This window comes from Spea bombifrons, chromosome 3, assembly GCF_027358695.1.
Source record: "Spea bombifrons isolate aSpeBom1 chromosome 3, aSpeBom1.2.pri, whole genome shotgun sequence".
Taxonomy (NCBI): domain Eukaryota; kingdom Metazoa; phylum Chordata; class Amphibia; order Anura; family Pelobatidae; genus Spea; species Spea bombifrons.
In genome coordinates this window covers 85,085,702-85,107,818 of record NC_071089.1, presented here as the reverse complement: position 1 = coordinate 85,107,818, position 22,117 = coordinate 85,085,702, and the positions used below count along the sequence as shown (strand labels likewise).

Here is a 22,117-nt window from a genome sequence, read left to right as displayed (position 1 = left end):
TGAGCTCTTCGGTCTAAAAAAACAATGCGATGGCTGTCCCCACCCCTTCCTTGGCTCCGCCTCACATTACTCAGTTACCCAAGTCTGTTTTATTTTAGAAGTTAAATGCCAGTGTTTAATCTGAGTCAAGATTTCAATACTGAGTAGTTACTTTTTTAATACTGTATGTAAAGGATATTTGAAAATTACCAAACTTTTTTTTTTTTTCTTTATCTAGGATGAGTTTAAGAAATATTTTAAGAAGAAGGTAATATTAATCCATTCAAATGTGCCACAAATTTTTCCGGACCAAGGAAATACTGCAAAAGAAAAATCCAATCAAATCAGCTTAATAAAACCTGTAAGTAATGCATGTGATTTGTTAATATGGCATTTTTGGCACCTAGTTAAATAATAATCATAATAAGTAAATCTTAATAGCTTTTCCATGTAGGAAACTGTTGCTTGGGAGTGTTCAAAAATATTATACGCACATTCCGCACAATGAGTATTTCAAAATAACAAACGTTGACACCTCTGTTTTAGTTTTTCATTTCTATGTCATTGATTGGCATTGCTTTTTAAAGACACAATCCCCCCTTTTATATTATGCCACTACCTTTTATCTGCAAAAGAACAGGTCCGTTCTTTCAGTCAAACTGAATGGATTTACAAATCCCCTACAAAGAGGGTTGGAGAAGAAAGCACCTGTTAGTGTTACGCTCATCGATATGGGTCCTAGAAATTCAATTACTCGATATTTAATTATTAAATATTGTTTAGGAAGACATGTGGAAAAGGATCAGCTAGGGTACAAATGCATGCAAACAGAAATGCCCCCTAGAAAAAAAAATATTATTAATTATAAATCGGTGTAGCTTCTTGTTACCTTGTACATTTTTATCATATTACAGTACATACAAATTAGTCATAGACTGAGCAAACTAAAACCTAAGCCCTTTTTTAAAAATTCTTACAGGTACGATGCATCACAGTGCAAAAAACACGGTACATCTGGAATACAGTTGATGGCATGTTTAAAAAAATTGGGTGAGTTACTGAGTTTTACATGTGATATAGGTGAGATAGTTATTATATATATATATCAGCAAAAGCTAACTCATGTCTTCCTTTTAAGGGTCCTAGACGACAATCATTCATGTTCAGATATTCATAAATTATTTGGTTCTGGATTAAGTAGAGAAGAACGATCAAACAGGTACTAGAAAAAAAGGTACTGTAAATTGGATTGAACAGGACATAAAACTAGAGGGTCAGAGGTTTATGTGTAATAAGAAGAATGAATGGAACAGTCTAATGGGAGCTGATACAGTAAGAGAATTCAAACATGTATGGGACAGGCGCATGGCTATTTTGAATGTAAGACAAAACTAAGGAATTCATCTTTACATCAGGATAAATAGGCTGACTAGATGGGCCGAATGGTTCTTCTCTGCCTCAAATACTATGCTTCTATGGATTATTGTACAGCTACAAAGACCTCAAACAGGCATTAATATACTGAATGTAATCCATGGCTGCGTGGAACTTTGTTTATTGTGTAGACCCTTTTTTCCCTTACATTACATTCAAGGAGTGTACGGATTACTAAAGTTGGTGACTGCAGGGCAGAATTAAAAGACTTTTGTATGCATGCTATAATGTAGTGAGGGTCATGTGGAGAAGCCAGTGGTGTGAGGATCTTAAAAGATGGAGGATGAATGGTTTCTTCAGGATGCAGGTTGATGATATTAGCATGGTAGGTTGTAAGCATCTTTGAACAGGGGTTTCCAGATAACAAAGTCAGAGGAAGAAGGGCATATTATGCTGAATGGGCCAGGAACTTCCACAGAAATTGGATTTGCCCTAATCCTGGAGGGCTGAGGTGTTGTTAATGCTAGATGAAGTTATATGAAGGACCAAGAGAGTGGCCAGGGGAAAGTATCTAGAGGTAAGATCAGAAATATTGTGGAGTTCGATATTGTTAAAGGCTCTGTAAGTCTGCATCAGGAGTTTAAATGTAATTAATTATGGAGTACTAGCACAGTAGAACAGCAGGTGAAGAGCAATGGTATCAGAAACTTAGTCTCGCAGAGGCGTTAAGCATAGAAGTAGGTTGCAATGATCCAGGCCGGATATCACAATGTATTTGTGTTTTAGTAATTTTCTGTGTGGTGAAAGGGAACATTTGAGAGAGATTTCACAGGTGGGATATTTTGTATGTTTGTTAAGGGTAATCTCATAAAAAAATTTGTGAAAATATTTTTGGTACAGGCAGCAATTATGTGGGCCGAATACAATTGAAGTAGAAATCACTCCGATATGGAAGCTTCTATTTAAGGAAGTAAGACTTTTTTATAAAACTTTTACTTAATAATCTGTTACTGTATTTTTCCTTTTCCATAAATGTTTTCGTTTCTTCTTTTTATAAAAACAAAAATAAGGGTAGTGACCCAGTAGATATGAGTGCTTTGTAATTTATTTTAAACAGATATTGAATCCAATATATATTTTTGAAGTCTACTCCTTAAGTACTTGGCTGGCAACTGGATATGTTGAGTATTCAATGGCAATTATATGCATGACACTTCTGTCTATTCTTGCCACAATTTACATGTTAAGGGAGGTAAGTGTTTTTTTTTTTTCCTTTTTTCAAATTTGCATGTTTGGGTTGGTACTGTTAAATTTCTAACCTTAAATCTATTTTGTATTTCTCTTTCAAATCTTTAGCAATCTGTAAAACTACACAGCATGGTTGAATCCCACAATAATGTTATGGTCACTGTGCTTCACAAAAATGGCGGTAAGAATGATACTTATGTCGATACATTGAAGGGGCCATCCCTCTGTATGTAGTCTGTTTTTGACTTAAATGGAAAATTAATGTTATTGAACAGATGAAGTTAGTGCATACTGTCCATGAGCAAAAAACACAATTTTGCTGAGTATTTCGGCCAGTGATATTTTAACAACCATCTTGTGTATGCTCAATAATAAACCATTACTTGTCATTAACCATTGATTAGGGCTTGTTTATATGGGGTCACACCTGCACCAAGAAACCTTGGGGAACCCAAGACCTGGGAATTACAGAAACTGCATGGACCTGCGTTAGGACCCTGCTTAGTGCAGCACTTCTGTGAATCAACCAACCCTGGTGCAAATAATCATACTTGCATTTTGCGTTAGTTTTTTTTTAAATATATATATTTATCCTTTTTTAGCCATGGAAGAAGTAGCATCAGAACACTTGGTCCCAGGGGATGTGATCATTTTAACACAGAAGAAGATGTATTTACCTTGCGATGCCATATTGATAACTGGGGGGTGTGTTATAAATGAAGCAATGCTAACAGGTACAATAGTAGTAGTAGTAAAATTAATGACTGCGCTTCTTGTTGAATGATAAAAATATATAATTTAGGGTACAATTGATGACAATGCTGCAGATTATTTTTTTTAAAAAATAAGCCACAAATAATAACTTTTGCCCACTTAGGAGGCAGTATGGGTATCCTGTAACATCCGAATCTTTGATTTGGCAACAACTGTGATCTAAGTGATAGACAAACCTATAGTGGTCTGTGTTCAGGGCCATAACTAGGAACCACAGGGCCCTGGTGCGAAAATTCCCCTGAGCCCCCCCAACTGCTGGAATGGGCCATCATTGGCCTCCAAAAAACTTGTCTGTGCCTTCTTTGCCCCTTGCTCCCCATTTCCAACATACACTTTGGCACATGTATGCAGACATGCTTACACAAATTACAAACATTTACTCATACTCACTAACACACACACACACAATTAGACACCCATGCTCACACAGACAATGTGACCCCCGATATATTCCTGTGTCTCTTTCTATAGTGCATATATTATTGCCATGCAAATTATTTAAACTATAATTCTTATTAACTTTAGATTTGTGTTATGTTTAATAATTTAAAGGCAAAAAAGCTGTTTATTTATGTAAACCTATTCTCTCTTTTACCGGTGGATATAATGTGATGCTGTTTAGGTGAAAGTATTCCTGTAACAAAGGCTCCACTACCCCACGATGACAACTCCATTCCTTGGAAAACACACATAGGGGAAAACTACAGGGGACACGTACTGTTTTGTGGAACCGAAATCATCAAGACAAAGCCAACTGTTGATGGACTAGTGAAAGTGGTGGTACTTCAGACAGGTGATATGTCATCTATGACCTTACTGGTTTATATTTTTTACATTTATGACTGTATGTGATTTCAATTTTTAAAGGACTTTTACAAGAAACTGCAGCTAAAATTCAAGTTGCTGTATAATTCAACATCAATTTGTAACATTCACAAACGTGTAAAGTTTCCAAACTTAACAATTGTATAGCTAGATGTCAGCAAGGGGAAGAAATTAACTTTCATTTTGCATATTGTTAGAATCAATTTCTGGTATATATTACAGTGATGCCCATTTTAGAAAGCGGTACCAGTAAAAGCCCAGCTGTTATACACTCACCATTTCTATAATATTTCAACTTCTACAGGATTGAATGAGCATCCTAGGAGCAAAAACAATTTATACTCGTACATCTCATAAATAGTTAGGTGGGGAAATATTTGGACAGTGACACAAGTTTTGTTATTTTGGCTGTTTACCAAAATAAATTCAAGTTACAGTTAAATAGTGAGTGCAGTCTCTCATTTTTAATTTGAGGGCATTCACATCCAAATTAGAGGAAGGGATAAGGAATTCCCCCCTTTTTAATGGACTAGAAGTAATTGGACAATTGACTGAAACGCTATTTCATGGATAGGGGTCGGATATTCCTTCATATTTGGAAGCTGTTGCTGTGAACCCACAAAGGTCAAAGGAGCTCTAAATGCAGAGATAAAAATCCATCAGAGAGATAGCAGGAACATTAGGAGTGGCCAAATCAACTTCTTAGCCTTTTGGAGAGGATCAAGTGAGTCCCTGTGAGAGAGAGAATGCTTGGTCTTCTGGCCTTAGAGCTGGGAATAGCATCAGAGAGCCCAAGCCTGTTATAGTGTGCCCTGGCATGGATCTGCTGGGGCACTCGGCACTGTGCGGGGGCACCCTTTTTTTTTTTTTTTTTCTCACCTTCCACGGGTTTATAAGCACACTATATTCACCTTGGATCCCCTCAATGCACCTTTTTTATATACTCAGCCTTAGATTGCCCTGGCCTAAGGCTGGTGGTGGAGGGGGATTCTTTTCATCCTACAAGCCAGTGATACTTTCACTGGCACTTATTTTTGCACCGGCACTTTTCAGTTTTTTCGGTTTGCAGCGTACAAATGATTTCAGGTATTGGACAAGCACCATTGGGTCACCTGAAGTCACAGTGGAACTGGGTCCCTGAAGACTCCTTTATGTCCTTTATTTTTGGGGGTGAGTGTTCATGTCTTCTGGCCCCCACTCCTCCTTTAAAGACTTGCTTGTTTTGTAGTGGACGTGAAGAATTCAGTGGGTCTCCTCTCAGAGAGATCCAGGAAGATCCGGCCCACCCTAAGCTTCTGCCTGGGTGGGAAGGAAGGGGCTGCATATCCCTTTGGAGAGTGTAGCCCCAGAAGGCAAAGTCTGGGTACTTGACTCCACTGTGGCCTCCAAAGTTAGGATCACCGGATCACCTCTTCACCTTGATTTTGTGCATGCAAGTAGAGAGGGAAGAGCACAACCTCGGGCTCTCAAAAGAAAAAAAAAAAAAGTTTTTGGTACATTCTGACAAAAAAAGAACACACTGGTGAGCTCTGCAACACAAAAAGGCCTGGATGTCCATGGACGACAACAGTGTAACAGTGTGGATGATCGTTGGATCCTTTCCATGGTAAAGAAAAAACCCTTCACAACCTCCAGCAAAGTGAAGAATACTCATCATATAGGGTTCACCACAAGGTGCAAATCATTCATAAGCCTCAAAAATAGAAAGGCCAGATTAAACTTTACCAAAAAACACCTAAAAAACATCAGTTGGACAGATGAAACTAAGATCAACCTGTGCTAGAATGATGATGGGGGGGGTATGGATAATGTTCAGGATCCAAAGCATACTACATAATCTGTAAAACACTGGTGTAACTACAGGGTGCCTGGTGCGTCATCTTTCTGTCTCAGGGAGACAGGAGCGTATATATTATATATATAATATGTGTGTGTGTATAAATATTATATATGGATGTGTTATTGTCTGCATAATTTGTGTTTAGATATGTTATATGTTGGAAGGGGCAAGGGTGGCAAAGACTAGCTGTTGAAGTTGGGGGGCCTTTGGGGAAATTTTGCACCAGGGCCCCGTGGTTTCTAGTTACGCCCTGACTGTGGAGGCCGTGTGACACTTCACTTTATGGATGGACAATGACCCAAAGCATGTTGCGAAAGCAACCAAGGAGCTTTGCAAGTGGAATATTCTGCAATGGAAGAAACAAGAGCGTTTGGTGATGTCCAGGCGTTCCAGACTTTAAGCGGTCATTGTCTGCAAAGGATTCTCAACAAAGTGTTAAAAATAAACATTTTATTCACAATTGTGTTGATTTGTCCAATTACACTTGAGACCCTGAAATAAGGGCACTGAGTATGAAAATGGTTGCAATTCCTAAACATTTCATGCAACATTTTTGTTTAACCATTTGAATTAAAGCTGAAAGCCTGCACTTCAATTGCATCTCAGTTGTTTTATTTCAAATCCATTCTGGTGGTGTACAGAGCCAAAATTATGACAATTGTGCCAGTGTCCAAATATTTCCGGACCTACCTGTACATGGTCATACTAGGGAACGATCCCTGATGGTTACCTCAGAGTTTTCCCCATACCTATGAATATAGGAGCTGTATCTGTGCTGGAGACAGAAGGTCTAGCCATACAGGAGACACACGAGTGAGAAGAAAATGGGGTATTTATGAAATACTCTTTAAAAAGATATAAAACCTACATCTGAGGCTTATCATTAATTACCATACCTATAGACAATGGGGCAGATCCTGAGAATTCCCAGGATTGCTTATAGAAAGAGCCCTCTCCATCTGCAATGACTTGTTATTTAGATTGTATTTTTAATGGCCTTTTTTAAGGGAAAAACAGTGTCCATTTATCCACAAGAGGGTGCTAGGGTATATTCCAAATAATAAATACAATAAATAACTGTAAGTATACAAAAATGAATAAATCTTTAGACAGATAAAGTGCTTTTTTTTTACCCAATTTACTTAAGTCAAACCGTTATTCTTTATATAATAGTCAAAATGTTCATTAAAGCATTCGGTGGAGGAGTGTCAAAAGCGCCTCCACTGAATGTTTTAAAGAACTTTTTGATTACATTTTTATTCATTCGTATTAATTTTTTTATTCTTATACATTTTTAATTATTTATTTGGGATATAACCTAGCACCCTCTTGGATAAATTGGCACTAGTGTGCTTCTGTTTTTCACATAAATACATATAATATTTTTGAGAAGGTAATGGATGCCTCTTAAGTCTAAGCAGCTTTGTATACATACATTTCTTACTCTATCCCATAAAATTCTGGCGATTCTTTCATCTACAAATCATTGTTATTCTTACAAAAAATTAAAAATTTTATGAAAAAACAATTTTTCCTGATAGGGTTCAACACTGCAAAGGGTGACCTTGTGCGTTCCATTCTGTATCCCAAACCAGTAAATTTTAAGCTCCACCGTGACGTCTTCAGGGTCATTTTGGTTCTTGCAGGAATTTCAGTTGTTGGAGTTTTATACACAACTATCATTTTCTCACTAAAAGATGTAAGTACTGTTATATGTCACCCTCTCTCTATTTCTCCCTCTATATGTACTGTAAATTTCACTGAATAATGGATCAGCCAACTTGTAATTAGGTGCATGGAGTTTGGTCAATAAACATCTTTGTATTTTTATATGCTTATACATTTTCCCACAATATACCTAGGCTACAGCAAGTCATTTAGTGCTAATGGCACTTATTATGGCAACATCAGCTGTTCCTGTCTCTCTTCCACCGGCGTTGACCATCTGTACCCTCTACTCCCAAACAAGACTTAAGAAACACGGAATTTTCTGCATCAGCCCACAGCGGATCAGTCTATGCGGACAGATAAACCTTTTCTGCTTTGACAAAGTATGTAGCCCTATATATAAGTAACAATTTACATTTTGCTGAGTACCATGGGAAAGGATTTTCATTTGAAATAGCTGACAACAGTTTTTGCGTGAGAATATTGATTCTGAGATGTCAGTGTGATTAAAAAAAATTAAACTGGTAATTAATCTATCACATATATATACAGAAAAAATGAAACGGTACAAACATCCTTGAAAAACATTTTTGCAAGAATAACACCATCCTATTGAGAGGATGGAGCTATGTAGCTTCTTGTTTTGTGAGGGGTAGACATGGAAGTATTCCTTCTAGTACTGTATTTATTTTGTACTGTGCATTACTAATTCCAAGGGAAAAATAAGTGTCACAGTGGTTATTTTTTTTTTTTTTCCACTGACTAGTTTTTGTTTTTTAATCCAGACAGGTACTTTAACAGAGGACGGACTACATTTAACAGGAGTTATTCCTTCTGGGTCAAATGGGTAAATTATTTTTTTATTTTGAACATCCCCTCAATCAGAAGACAATTTCTGTCTGGGCTGTGAGTTCTTTGGTTTACGCTATGCCCATTGTAAAACATGTTACCTCTGTTTTATTTGTGCAAAAAACCCAGCAAACAAATAGCTTCACAAGGCATCAGGGGCCTTTGTATCTAGAAGTTCCTCAAATGTGTTTGTCGCAAAATGTATTGCTTAACTGAGTCTTAAAGTTTTAATTTTAGAATTAGGTAACTATACTTAAAACGCCAAGTATTACACTGGCTAAAGTTCACTATAATATTACTCAAGCTACTCCATGATCATAATAGCGATCAGAAAAATATTGGCTGCTTGACTGCATGTGTTATAAAAAACCTCCAATGAATTTCTGTTTTAGTTTTCAGGAAATATGCACGTTAAACTTGGTCTGTAATTTACCTTGGTGTCCTTTACTTGGAGCTATGGCCAGTTGTCATTCTCTGGTGTTACTGGATGGAAAATTGCATGGCGATCCATTGGACTTAAAGATGTTTGAAGCAACTGGATGGGTAATGTTTAATGTTTGTGTCACATACAACAGCCTTCATGCAGTGGCATATTCATGCATTGTCAAATTAGGCCTCAGTTTCTGAACTGCTGAGGGGACCGTGAGACCCAAAGTTACTTTCAGTGAGACTGAATGGAGAGGTGTCACTTACAGTAAACTTAGATGATTGTAGAAGCCACAGGTTTAACAGTAGTAGACAACTCACTAAAATGCTTTGTTTTGATTAGGACTCAAAAGGTTCTAAGCTAAGAGGACCATCCAATTGGGATGAGTTGTTCCTTTAAATATTTTTGTTACTATCTTGGAAGGAAAATACCCATCTCACGGGTATTCTCAGGCCATGGGTCACTATTCAGTGATTTTACTTCTAGGCCAATCTTTATGTTGTGGAAAGCGAACACATCTGTCTCACTTTCTATCACTAACAGGGAGAGTGGGAAAAACGTAAAGCCTGGGAATCTGGTTTTGACTTTTTTTTTTTTTTTTTTTATTATATAGAATTGCTTTCACTGCCCCATCGTATTTATTATTCTGGTAACTCGTCCACTTCTATACTGTTTGCTTCCATTATATGTTATGTAATAGTGAATGGCAGCTTCCCCATAAACATTTGTTCTCAAAAGAGGATTCAAAAAAACAGCAACAAGGACCAGATGTTACTATGTCTGTTGCTTTTTAACGTATAATTTGATACTCTGTGAGAGGCAGATTACTGTAATCTAGTTTTATATGATCAGTCACCAGTGTTTTCTCAGTAAAATATGCTACAGTAAATTCACTGCCTACAAATACTGGGTCGCCCTATGACACTATGCTATCAATTTTAAAAAAACCTATGTTCAACAGGAACTTGAAGACTTTCAAGACAGAAAGGAAGATGGGAAATCTTGCCCTGCTACCTTTGTAAAACCAGGGTCAAGGGCACAATGGGTAAATTAATTAAAGAAGCTGATCCATGTGTAGTATTTATTATTTGCTCAAAATGTTTAAAAGCCCTAACAAGACAAAGACATTTAGTCTTTCAGTGACCTTGGATTGTCACAATATGAAATAACTTTTACATGATCGTAGAATTATCCCTGGCAAGTGCCTGGTCATTCTAAAGAAATAAGAATGATGCTTGTAATGTAATTATTAGTTATTTGAAACACTGCTACTTAATTAATCTGTGATGATGTATTTCATTAACAATCATTCGAAATGAACATTTTGAAGATTGCCATTGTCGACCAGTGGTAAAATTCTACCAAAACAAAGTTCGACAGAAAGTTTTAGAGTTGTGTTTCCATGGAGAAATAGGATAACTGGAAAAAAAGCAAAGAAAGATGTAATATTAAATGAATCAACTTTTTTTCCCTCAAAGGTCTCGGTAAATGGAATAACCATCCTGCATCAGTTTCCTTTTTCCTCTAGTCTGCAACGAATGTCTGTTATAACTCAAGTTTTAGGAGAAGAGAAATTCACTGTGTATTTAAAGGGAGCACCGGAGATGATCATCCGGTTTTGTAGACAAGAAACAGGTATTATGAAGAGCTAATTAACTAAATCAATGATGAACTACTAAAGCAATTATATATCTTGCCATACTCTTTAACATCCTCAAATGAGGTCCAGAATGCATGGGGCATTATGCTTTATATTTTCATGCATGCACATGTGCTCTGTATTGGCACATCCACACCCTACTCAATCTGTGTGCCAGCTGCTTCTAGGCTCCAACATTGTGGTTATTGTCTGTACCAGTGGTTGTACAGGACTCCACTTCTTGACTATGCCACTTTTGAGGGGCACAGGGCAGGAGTAATGAGACATTAAGGTAAGTCCGGCAAGGGGAATCTGCCTTGTTTGCATTAGGTTAAAGATGGCCCTACTCCTAAGAGTGAAACTTTAAAAACACTTAACCTTTGTGTTATGTTTTTGGCTTTATATATATTTATTTTTTTTTTATTTGGAATGGAATTTTACCTTGTCTCAGATCCTTCATGACTCTTTCAACTGTGCCCCGTTGTTAAGCTGTGATCTAAAAAAGTTAGATCTGAAACTCTTATTAGGAGATGTGTAGCATGGACTTTCAAACTATAATCATTTTCATTTGTGGTTGAGATAAATCTGAAATGTATTTTTTTCCAAACAGTGCCATCCGATTTTGTAAACACTCTTGACAATTATACAGTCCAAGGTTTCAGAGTCATCGGCCTGGCATTTAAGCACATAGAACTACACAGGGAACTAGAGATGGAAAAACTAAGAAGGTAAGTAAATCTTATTTTAAATTTAAACTGAACCTTGCTGTATTCTGGCATCATGCTTAAGTTAAAAATGCCGAAAGCAGAGATTAGGTGTTTAGTATTGCAGAGAATATGCATTCTTTGAAAGGCCTTGAAATACAACCAAGGCAACAAATGCAGTGTTAATGCATGCACAGTGCTAAGAGGAAGCAGGAGTGGGCTACAGACACTATTTATCACAAACAGAAGAGGTAATCGGAAGGACAATGGAGAAAGGCTATAGTGTACTGACAGCAGCAAGAAAGATTTTCTGAGCAGTAGAGATTTTTCCATTCAACCTGGAGTTTGGTTTTATTGGTTATTCACCGCGAGTGGCAGTGGTGACTTCCAAGTTGTGGCAGTTGCAGTCATTGTTCTGGAAAATTGCATTTTGTTGGTTGTATGCCCATAGGCAGGATATTGTGTAGCCATCCAGACCATCATTGTTGAGCACAGGGACTAACTCTGTGTATAGGAGGAATTTCTAGCGTTTTTAAAGTATTTGTATTTTCTTGGTTGATATTATTAGTTTTGACCATGGATCTGGAACGGATGATTGGCGTGATTGGTTTGATATGTTTCAGTTTAAAATGTTGACGTTTATTCCCTTTGTAGATGCACTGGAACCAGGCCCGGACTGGGACAAAAAATAGGCCCGGGCATTTAAGCCTGAGCAGCCCATATTTATTTATTTATTTATTGTTAAAGCCCACCCGTACCATCTTTGCATTTAATCATTCACACAAATCATTAACACATTCATTAATGCAGTCTCACAAATCATTCAAGCAATTCATCCTCACATGAATTCATTGTCATACGCATTCACACAATTCATCCACACATTTATTCATTCATTCTCATACGCATTCACACTACCCCCTCTCTTCATCTTATCTGCCCCTTCTCACTATGTTCCCCCTTTTCACTATGTAACCCCCTTCCCCACTTATCAATATGTACCGCCTCTATCTATCCCCTCTCCCCCTTTCTCACTATCTAACCCCCCTCTGCCCCTTCTCACTGCACCCCCCTCCCTCACCCTACTTACCTTGTTGCCGGAGCAAGCAGCAACTGCGACCGCGCCTGTGCCAGGGCAGGATTGACTTAGGGGCTGATGGAGCTGCAGCTCCAGGCCCCCACCTTAAAATAGGTCCAGTCAGGACTGGACTGACTGGTCCTATATGGCCGCATTAACGCAGAGCCCCTTAAGCCTGCCGCAACTACCCCCTCCTAACTATCTACCCTCTCCCTCTTTAAAGTTCACTTACCTTTCAGGAGTCCTGTGGTGGGGGTGCAAGGCCTCTGCCTCCCAGCTCTGCCACTGTATGGAACAGTATAGAGTGATGGGAGTTATGATGTACTTTTAGAGCATAATTAGATCATGAAAAAGGCATTGGAAATGGTACAGCATAACACCCATCACTCTCACACACTTACCAATCCACACGTATACCAATCCACACGTATACCAATCCACACATATACCAATCCACACATACACCAATCCACACGTATACCAATCCACACATATACACCAATCCACACATATACACCAATCCACACATATATACCAATCAACACATATATACCAATCCACACATATATACCAATCAACACATATATACCAATCCACACATATATACCAATCAACACATATATACCAATCCACACATATATACCAATCCACACATATATACTAATCAACACATATATACCAAACCACACATATATACCAAACCACACATATATACCAAACCACACATATATACCAAACCACACATATATACCAAACCACACATATACCAATCCACACACACACCAATCCACACATATATACCAATCCACACACATATATACCAATCCACTCTCACTGAATGTTTTCCTACCTTTCCTCTTTTCTCCTTACAGCTCCTTTTCCTCCTCTTCTTCAGTTCTTCTGTCTTCTTCCGGGTCACCGGGTCGGTGGGCGCGGCTTCAGTGTTGTGCGCCGGGATCTGACAGCAAACCCCGGCGCACAACAGCTGTTGTCGCGCAGATCACAAGGGACCGGTATCGGAGGTCTTTAACAGACCTCCGGCTCCCTTGAGTGATTTTAAGCCGGGTTGAACCCGGCTTAAAATCACTCAAGGGAACCGGAGGTCTGTTAAAGACCTCCGATACCGCTCCCTTGCGAGCCTGCTCCTCCAGCGGCGGACATTACTGTCCGTCTCTGGAGGAGTGCCGGGTGCCGCAAGTTGGCAGCCCCTGATGAGCGGCACCCGGTGTGGACCGCCCCCCGTCGCGCCCCCTGGAGTGTGGCGCCCTGCTCTAAGAGGCCGGGAAGCCCCCACCAGGGCCGGCCTTAGGGGTCTGCGGCCGCACAGGGTTTAAATTAAAACATCGGGTTTTTTTTTTTCAACTTTATTTAACATCCTCCATGTTAAATAAAGTTAAAAAAAACTTTATTTAACATGGAGGATGTTAAATAAAGTAAAAAAAACCCCCGATGTTTAAATTTAAACCCTGTGCGGCCGCAGACCCGTAAGGCCGGCCTTGGTGGGGACTTCCCGGCCCCTTAGAGTGGCGGACCCGGTCGCAGTTGCGGCGGGCTTAAGGGGCAGGTGCCCCTTATGCCCTGCGTTACTGCGGCCGTAGGTAGGTTAGGGGCCTGGAGCTGCAGCTCCATCAGCCCCTAAAGTCAATGCGGCCCTGCCGTGGCCCGGCCCACCGGGCAAATGCCCGGTGTGCCCGATGGCCAGTCCGGGCCTGACTGGAACTGTTCAGTGTAGTGTTTCCCAGCAAGTAGGTTGCATTCTGGTGTGACATTAGCATAGTTAACATGAATAACAATTATTCACCACACCTGCCATGTTTTAATTGTTGGTTGCAGCATGACCTCTTCCCCATCAATTGAAACAAAGATACTATCATCCTTTAATTGTGGGTCAAAGTCATTCTGTGAAAAGCTTTGGGAGATTAAAGTGGCAGCTATAGACAAAGGACTTTTAGGAAACCTGTGTTTCTCTGTATGCTGGGTGACCTAAGTCTAGAGCTACCTATGGGCTGTCGTTGCAGTTTCAAAATGATATTGATATGATCATGGGCATTTTTGTGTTCTGTACATTTTAGGGAACTGGTGAGTCAATTGGTCAGCTATGAGATCAAAGGTTTCAGCAAGGATATTAATGGCCCCAGCCAACTGGTACCAGTTATATGGTTGAGAAACAAGAGACAAACTTCTCTCACATTTTGTCCATGAGATGAAAACATACTTCTTAGACTCTTTTGGGCAGATTGAGAGCATCATGGGCCCGGTGCTGAGGATTAAAATAGAGAGAATCTAAACTCCTCGGCAACATGTGTACTGGATAAAGATGACATCGGTTCGAGGCAGATAATATAGGATATAATCTTATGTGATGGGATTGGGAGTACATCAGTACTAAAAAAGAACGTAATCATACACGGGACACCTGAAGCCACAATTTAGTGCGATTAATCTTTTTAATAAAATGAGTGAAAAAGAGTAAATAACACAAAACCTTCACTTTTCCTCTCACTAATTTCTAGGCCTAGAAAGTTTTGTCCTCTGAAGTGACTACAAATTCAGGAGGGCATTTTATCTCTGAATAAGTAAAAAATAAATCAATTTATTCCTACAGTAAGTAAAGTGACCAAATACACACCAGGACAGACTCTGCCACACCGACATCCAAACACACACACACACACACACCAGGACAGGCTCTGCCACGACGACACCCAAACACACAATGATTACTTATCCCCTTACACAAGTGTTAAATCTAATCTTCCATGTCTGCATTCCATAGCTATATGGAATAGAACTCTTTAAGGGACATGTGGGCATCTCTGTTGCAATTCTTATATCAGATTGGTGCGGCAAGGGAATCAAGGTAGTTAGAGACCTCTTTGACAGAGGTGGGCTGACCAGTTATGAATTTCTCAGAGAAAAGAGACAAATATTAGCAATTTAGAAAAAATTCTATTTGGATACAAACCCGAAAAGGCCTTGCATCGCTCTATTGCTTTTTTATTGTGTCTGGAGGTGACCTGAGTTAAGAGGTCAATCTCTGTGGGATATGCAAGTCTATCTATCCAGGCAATTTTATTAAATTACCACACCATGAGGCTTGGCATGACAGGAGACCTCAGGCAATTATATTCTGCAAAGCAATTGGCAGATGTTGAGGGCACTCAGTATAAACATTAAAAGGGTTTGTGACAGGACACACTGTTTTAAATATCAATTGGTGTATTTTCAATTCTGTCACTTTATCTTTTTTATCTTTAAGATTGTCATGGACCCAATGTTGCAGGACAGGGGTTTCTGTTTTTTGGTGGACGTTTTACAGGATATTTGTCATCATAAAGTGTGTTTGAACTACCCACCGATCAGATAACTCTTTCCATGGTGATTGCTCAGGGCCACAGGGAGCTAGGACAGCACAATGTGCGTTGGTTTTGGGGTATCTGGTTAGGGTTTGGAGCCCATTTTGCCCAGGTCACCACAGAAGGCCAAGAGGGCATCAGTGACAAGAGTGGCTTGTTTGCTTCGGTGGGGCTGAGGGGTGTTTTAGCAGGAATGCAGGGTGTTGTGGGACGAGGACTTCATGGGGAACTGTAATAACTGCTGAGTGTGCTATTGTATGCTAATGACCCTTAGATAATCTGGCTGTACTAAAGTGTTCTTGTATTTTTGGTTTGGACCCGTACATGTAGTCTTGGCTCATGGTGTGAGGTGAAGGCTAGAATAATTTGCTATTTTCACAGCTATGATCACTGGCTGTACCTTCGAATAGTGATTAGACACCCTCCTCAAGATTATCTGAACATCTTGGACAACGCTGAATAGTTAGACTTGGTGCGGTAATAGCAGATGGCCCAAAAATAGCAGAGAAAGCAAAGCATCAATGGAGGTGCTCAGCCCGAGTACTTGAAGTCCGTTACAAATTATATTTAGTGATTAAAGTGGTTTAGTGTCAGTATTATGACAGGCATATTACAAACAACCCACCCAGGACAGATTATATTAAAAGCATGTGATGTGCATTTAGTAATTTTTTCACATTCAAATTATTGTTTAAAATATTTAGGGATCATGTGGAATCTGACCTTATGTTTCTTGGATTTTTAATTATGGAAAATCGACTCAAGCCTCAAACAAAGCCTGTTCTTCAGGAGCTAACATCTGCTAATATAAGAACTGTCATGGTAACAGGTAAGTTACATTTGCAGATATGTATCTAACAGATATTTATGTTCCTTTTTCATTATATATAATAAGGAAATGTGAGTATACATATCAGCAGCATGTAGGATTCTCTTTATAATGGTTCTAAATAGTATCTACCTACCTGGAAACTTCCTTCTGGAGTAATGGCTTTGTGAAGGAAAATGGCTAGCTCCTAAATGCATACTATCCAAGGGCTCCTCAATCCCATATCATAACTATAGACATAAGAGAGTTGGCATCTCCTACTTTCACTCAAGATGGAGAAGCCATGTATGAAAAACAATGTACACCTTATGATTAAATAGCTTTTAAAGCCACCTTGAGCATAAATAACTTGAAGTAATTATTTTCTGTATGACTTTAACAGTCTCTCACATTGTTGTAGAAGAATTTTGGCCCAACCTTCTTTACAACAGTGCTTCAGTTCATTGAGGTTTGCAGGCATTTGTTTACGCACAACTCTCTTAAGGCCCTGCCACAGCATTTCAATCGGGTTGATGTCTGGACTTTAACTGGGCCATTGCCACAGCTTGATTCTTTCCTTTTCAGCCATTCTGTTTCAGATTTGAAGCTGTGCTTGGGATCTTTGTCCTGTTGCATGACTTAATTTCGGCCACCCTTTAGCTGTCGGACAGATTACCTCACTTTTTACTCTAGAATAATTTGGTATACAGAGGGGTTCATGGTTGACTCAATGGCTGTAAGGTTCTCATGTCCTGTGGCTGCAAAAAAGTGTAAATCATCACCCATCCACCACCGTACTTGATATTGGTATGAGGTTTGGGTTTTTTCAAGTTCTCTGAGCATTGCACAGCTTGACCATTGGCTGGGGCATCCACTCCTGGGAAGATTGGCAGCTGTCTTGAATGTTTAACACTTTTGAATAACCATCCTCACTGTAGAATGATGGACTTTAAATTGTTTGGAAATGGCTTTTATAACCCTTCCCAGATTGATGAGCAGCAACAATTGCTTCTCAAATATCATTCCCGTTTTCCTCCTTGACTCAAGACCAACTTTCTTTGGCTTTTATAGAGGTGGTCACACTTGCTGGCGATCAATTAAGCAAGAGAATTTGATAAGTAGCACATGTCTGCTACTTAGCATCTTAAATTATATGGATGCAGTAAGGGTTTACTTACATATACACATGACTTCTCCATTTGGGCTTTATTTTTGTTGACTAAATCATGAGATGTTATATGTCATGTGTTGTTCATCTGAAGTTGTATTTACCAACTTTTAAGGACTGCTTGGGAACAGGTGATTGTTATTATGTGGGGATATGTAAAATCATAGAATACAAAGAAAGTATACTTTCTTTTTCACACAAGGTGTCTTCATGTTCTTCCTTCCTATTGCCTCCTGTGACCGCATTGCAAATGTTTCCTGTATCGCAGTTGTAAAACTGGAAAAACCACTTGGTTTGTGGGGATTCAATAGACCTGTATTACAACTATAGCACATAAAGAAGCCCTTCACTTGAACATGCCCTGCTGGATTCTATGTCCTATGAAGCTAGGGGTTAGAATGTTCTTTATATTTCTAGATAATCTGGCGCCTCTCTGATATATAGAGCTATATTAACACATTATATTTCCATTTTTTTTATTTTCATTCTCTGAGATTTGTCAATAGCTATCCTGCCTATTTCCTCTATAATTGCACCCAACTTATCTTTGATAACCTGTATTTACTCAAATTTGTACAATTGCACCTCATACGTGTGAACTGACTTTTTGATACTCCCTCAAGCCACCATCATTGTAGCACTGCCAAAGCAGTATATGTGTGTATGTATATATATATGTGTGTATGTATGTACGTATGTATGTATATGTGTATATATATATATATATATATATATATATATATATATATATATATATATATATATACACATCCTGCCAAGCATGGTCCTTGACTATTGATGTATATGTCCTAGTTAAAAAATGTCCCCAGATCGCCACAATCATCAATTCCTGTCAGTTGAACTTTGTTATAACTGCTGCAGAGCCAATCAAGAGTGGGCTGATGGTGATTGAAGGAGTGATCTGATCATTATGACAGCAACTTGTTGTCCCCATATAATGAATGACAGCTGCCACAGAGAGAGTTGGGTCATCCAAGGTAAAAAGAAAACCACACACACATTATAAACAAAAAACCCAAACATTTTATTTGTTTAAAACATAACTTGGATGGGTAAGTAGGTTTGAGGTCCTCTGGCATTTTGCTTTCGGGGAAATAAATAGTTTGAGGCTATGTTTAGTGGTAGTTTTAACCCCTAGGATCATGATGTATGCCTTTCTGGTTCAACCGTAAAAAACATATTTAAACTTTTTTGCACTCCTGATTTAAGGGTCTTTTGTGACTGTGTATTCCTCAAATATAATGATAACTATGTGCTTAGGAGAATTCAACATTCATTCAAAAACATAACTGAAAGGTACAACAAAAACCTAAAAATTCTGTGTTCCAGTGGGTCACGTAGAAAGGTAAGTGAGGTATCTTGAAGGTGTGTGCTTTTAGGGAATATGTACTTTTATGAGGTTAAATTGAAATTTATCCTCTGCTGTGTCTCAAATTAGACATTGGCTTATTAAAGAGATCTTTCAAAATTCCATGTTTGAAAACTGAATTGCACATGTTCCAATTTTGACCCCACAACATCTGATAAACATGACTTACCCATGCATGTGGGACATTGCTGTACCCAGGGGATGATGCTGAATACAAATCGAAAACCTTTATATTCTTTCACATATCCCTTCAGAAATCGAAGATGGTGAAACTGCAAAGTGGTTGTGAAAAACGCTTTCCTTTTTTGTTACACAAACTGTGAAAGGTGCTGATGTGGAACATGCCATTATGCCCCTAATCAGATTCCCTGTGCTGTATAGTTTTTAAAAATATGCACTGCAAATATGGCTCTGCTGTGCCCTTCCAAGTTTGAAAACTGAAATGCACATGTCCAGAAATTGCATGTACCTTGAGAAAGAAATGTACTGAAATACCATCAGTGCCTGGCTTGGTATGTAGTGGTGGGATTCATGCTGTACCATCTGTGTATGGCTTTTTATATAATAAGTTATACCATACCACCATCTTTGTCTTGCTCACTCTATAACGATAGGTGTTATGCTGTACCACTCTCTGGATATATAATGGTAGAAGTCATGCTGCACAACTGTCAGTGTCTGGCTCAGCATAAAGTGATGGGAGTTATGCTGTACCACCCTCAGTGACCAGCTTCCTATTTATTTATGGGAGTTATGCTGTACCATCATTGGTGTCTTATGGATCATTATGTAATGATGGGAGTTGTGGTGTACCACCATATGGCGCAGTACATTTTGATGGGAGTTATACTGTACCACCTTCCGGCTCAGCATATAGTATTGTGAGTTATGCTGTTCTACCCTCAGTGTCTGCCTTACTGTTAATGATATGATTAAGAAATTATATGATTATGAAATATGCTGAACCAATGTCAGTGTCACTCTCATTGTCTAACTCAATATATAATGATAGGAGTCATTAAGTACAACCTTCAATGTCTAGATCACTATTTAGTAAGGGGAGTTATGCTGTAAAACAGTCCTCAAATATACTTTGCCCTCCTCATTTGTTGTTTCTGTAAGTCAAATGTTATGCTATATACTACTTATGTCCTGCCTACTCATTGTACAGGGCTACGGAATATGATGATGCTATATAAAACAATGCATAATAATAACCTTTGTAAATGCAATAGCGCTTTTACTTATTAGATGCGGCAATCGGATGCTGTATCTATTGTGACAGAAAGGCCGGTACAGTAGTGGATGGGCGGTATATACGCCCTACTTTGGCTAATTTGGTGTGTCCTTATATGTAAAATTAAAGCCCCAGGGAAAGAGAAGCGCAATAAAAAAAACTACAATATAGGAAGTGACTTGCAAATTGTGTAATGGGTCCCTGGGGTGGAGTATCCAGAAGAGCAGGGTGGGCTGGTGCTCCAACAGCTTTTAAAATCAAGACCAGGATTTACAGGTGACCAAGTATAGCTCACCTGGTCTAATCAGAAGGGGTTAAAAAGCCCAGCTTGGTTCAATTCACTCGCTCTTCTTATTGCCAGCCAGGAGAGCTGTTGGATTTATTTTGTTTGTTTGGCGTGTTTTGATTTGAAGAAAATAAATATTTAAATTATATCTGGATCTGGAATTGGCTTTTTACCCTAGAAGACAAGTGACTCTGAAAGATCTCTGACTAACTCCTTGTGTTTAAAAGGACGTTCAGTTACACCATATTAGGTATTGGTGGACTTTTCCAAGCTAATTTTGCTGTACAGCCACCAGCCTAGTTTCTCCTATCACATGTAGAGGCAACCTTATTACTTATGTGCTGTTTGCACTTGAGCAGGTCTGAGTGCCATTTGTTTTGTGAGTGTATTTCAATAAACATATCAATTGCATATATGTTGAAGAAAGTGTCACTGTATACACTTGTAACAGACATACAGTCTCCGTATTTTGTTTTAAAGAACAATTTCAAGTGGCTATAGGAGATGCCAACTCTCTCATGTCTCTAACTCCTCTAACTCCAGACAGCCTTTAGTCAGTGGGGTCTAGATAGGCTGCTGAGGTAAATTTGTGGAACGTGAGCAGGTGAAATACACATCATGTGCTCATGGAAAGAAGAAACTAATCCAGGCACGTGGGGAAGATGGCCTATGAACACCAATTAACAATGCTGTACAGATCAGTTGTACATTTGAAAAAGATAAAGTTAAATGCTGGTGGTGCAATATAAAAAAAATATGTAGATGTGAAACTAATACAATGAAATTACCGTATATAATTAAGATGTGGGAAAAAATATCTGGGTAATGAGAAACAAACTTTTTTTTTTTTTTTTTTTTTTAGTATAAGCATTTAAAGTGTTTACTTTGAAAATGATCATACAGGTCTCCTAATATTGTGGTTTTATCTAATCAAAGCTTTTTTCCCCTTCTTCAATATATATATGAAGGTGATAATATTCATACAGCCTGTACTGTTGGAATAAACTCTGGGATGGTCCCAGGCTGTGCTAATTTATTAATAATAGATGCTACCAACCCAGAGGAAGACTCTCCAGCATCAGTTGTGGTCCAACTAGTGGAAAAGAACCAAGAGGAGGAGAATACACCAAATGTAGGTTCAACATTGTTATAATTTGTAGCTCATGTAATCAACTGGAAGGTGAGCGTCTAATTATATCATGCGATCGGCTCTACAGCAGACCCACATGTGCTTCAGAAGCTGACAACTTCTTATCAAGAAGGAATACACTGATGACGCTCACTGCATAAAGTTTTATAAAAGACCAAATAATATTACTTATAGAAGAGAAAAAATATTTTTTACATTATTGTTCTTTTATTTATTTATTTATAACCAACCTCTGTGTTGGACAGTTAAAAAAGACAAAGTTATATACAATCTGTCTAGAGCCATAGCAAGTGGTGGAAAACAAAATTAATGAAAAT

The 22,117-nt window shown here is 38.6% G+C and overlaps 1 pseudogene; it reads left to right on the top strand.

Moving 5' to 3' along the window:
- LOC128482981 (probable cation-transporting ATPase 13A5) overlaps window positions 1–22,117 on the top strand; it is a 43,526-nt pseudogene that overhangs the window by 5,419 nt on the left and 15,990 nt on the right.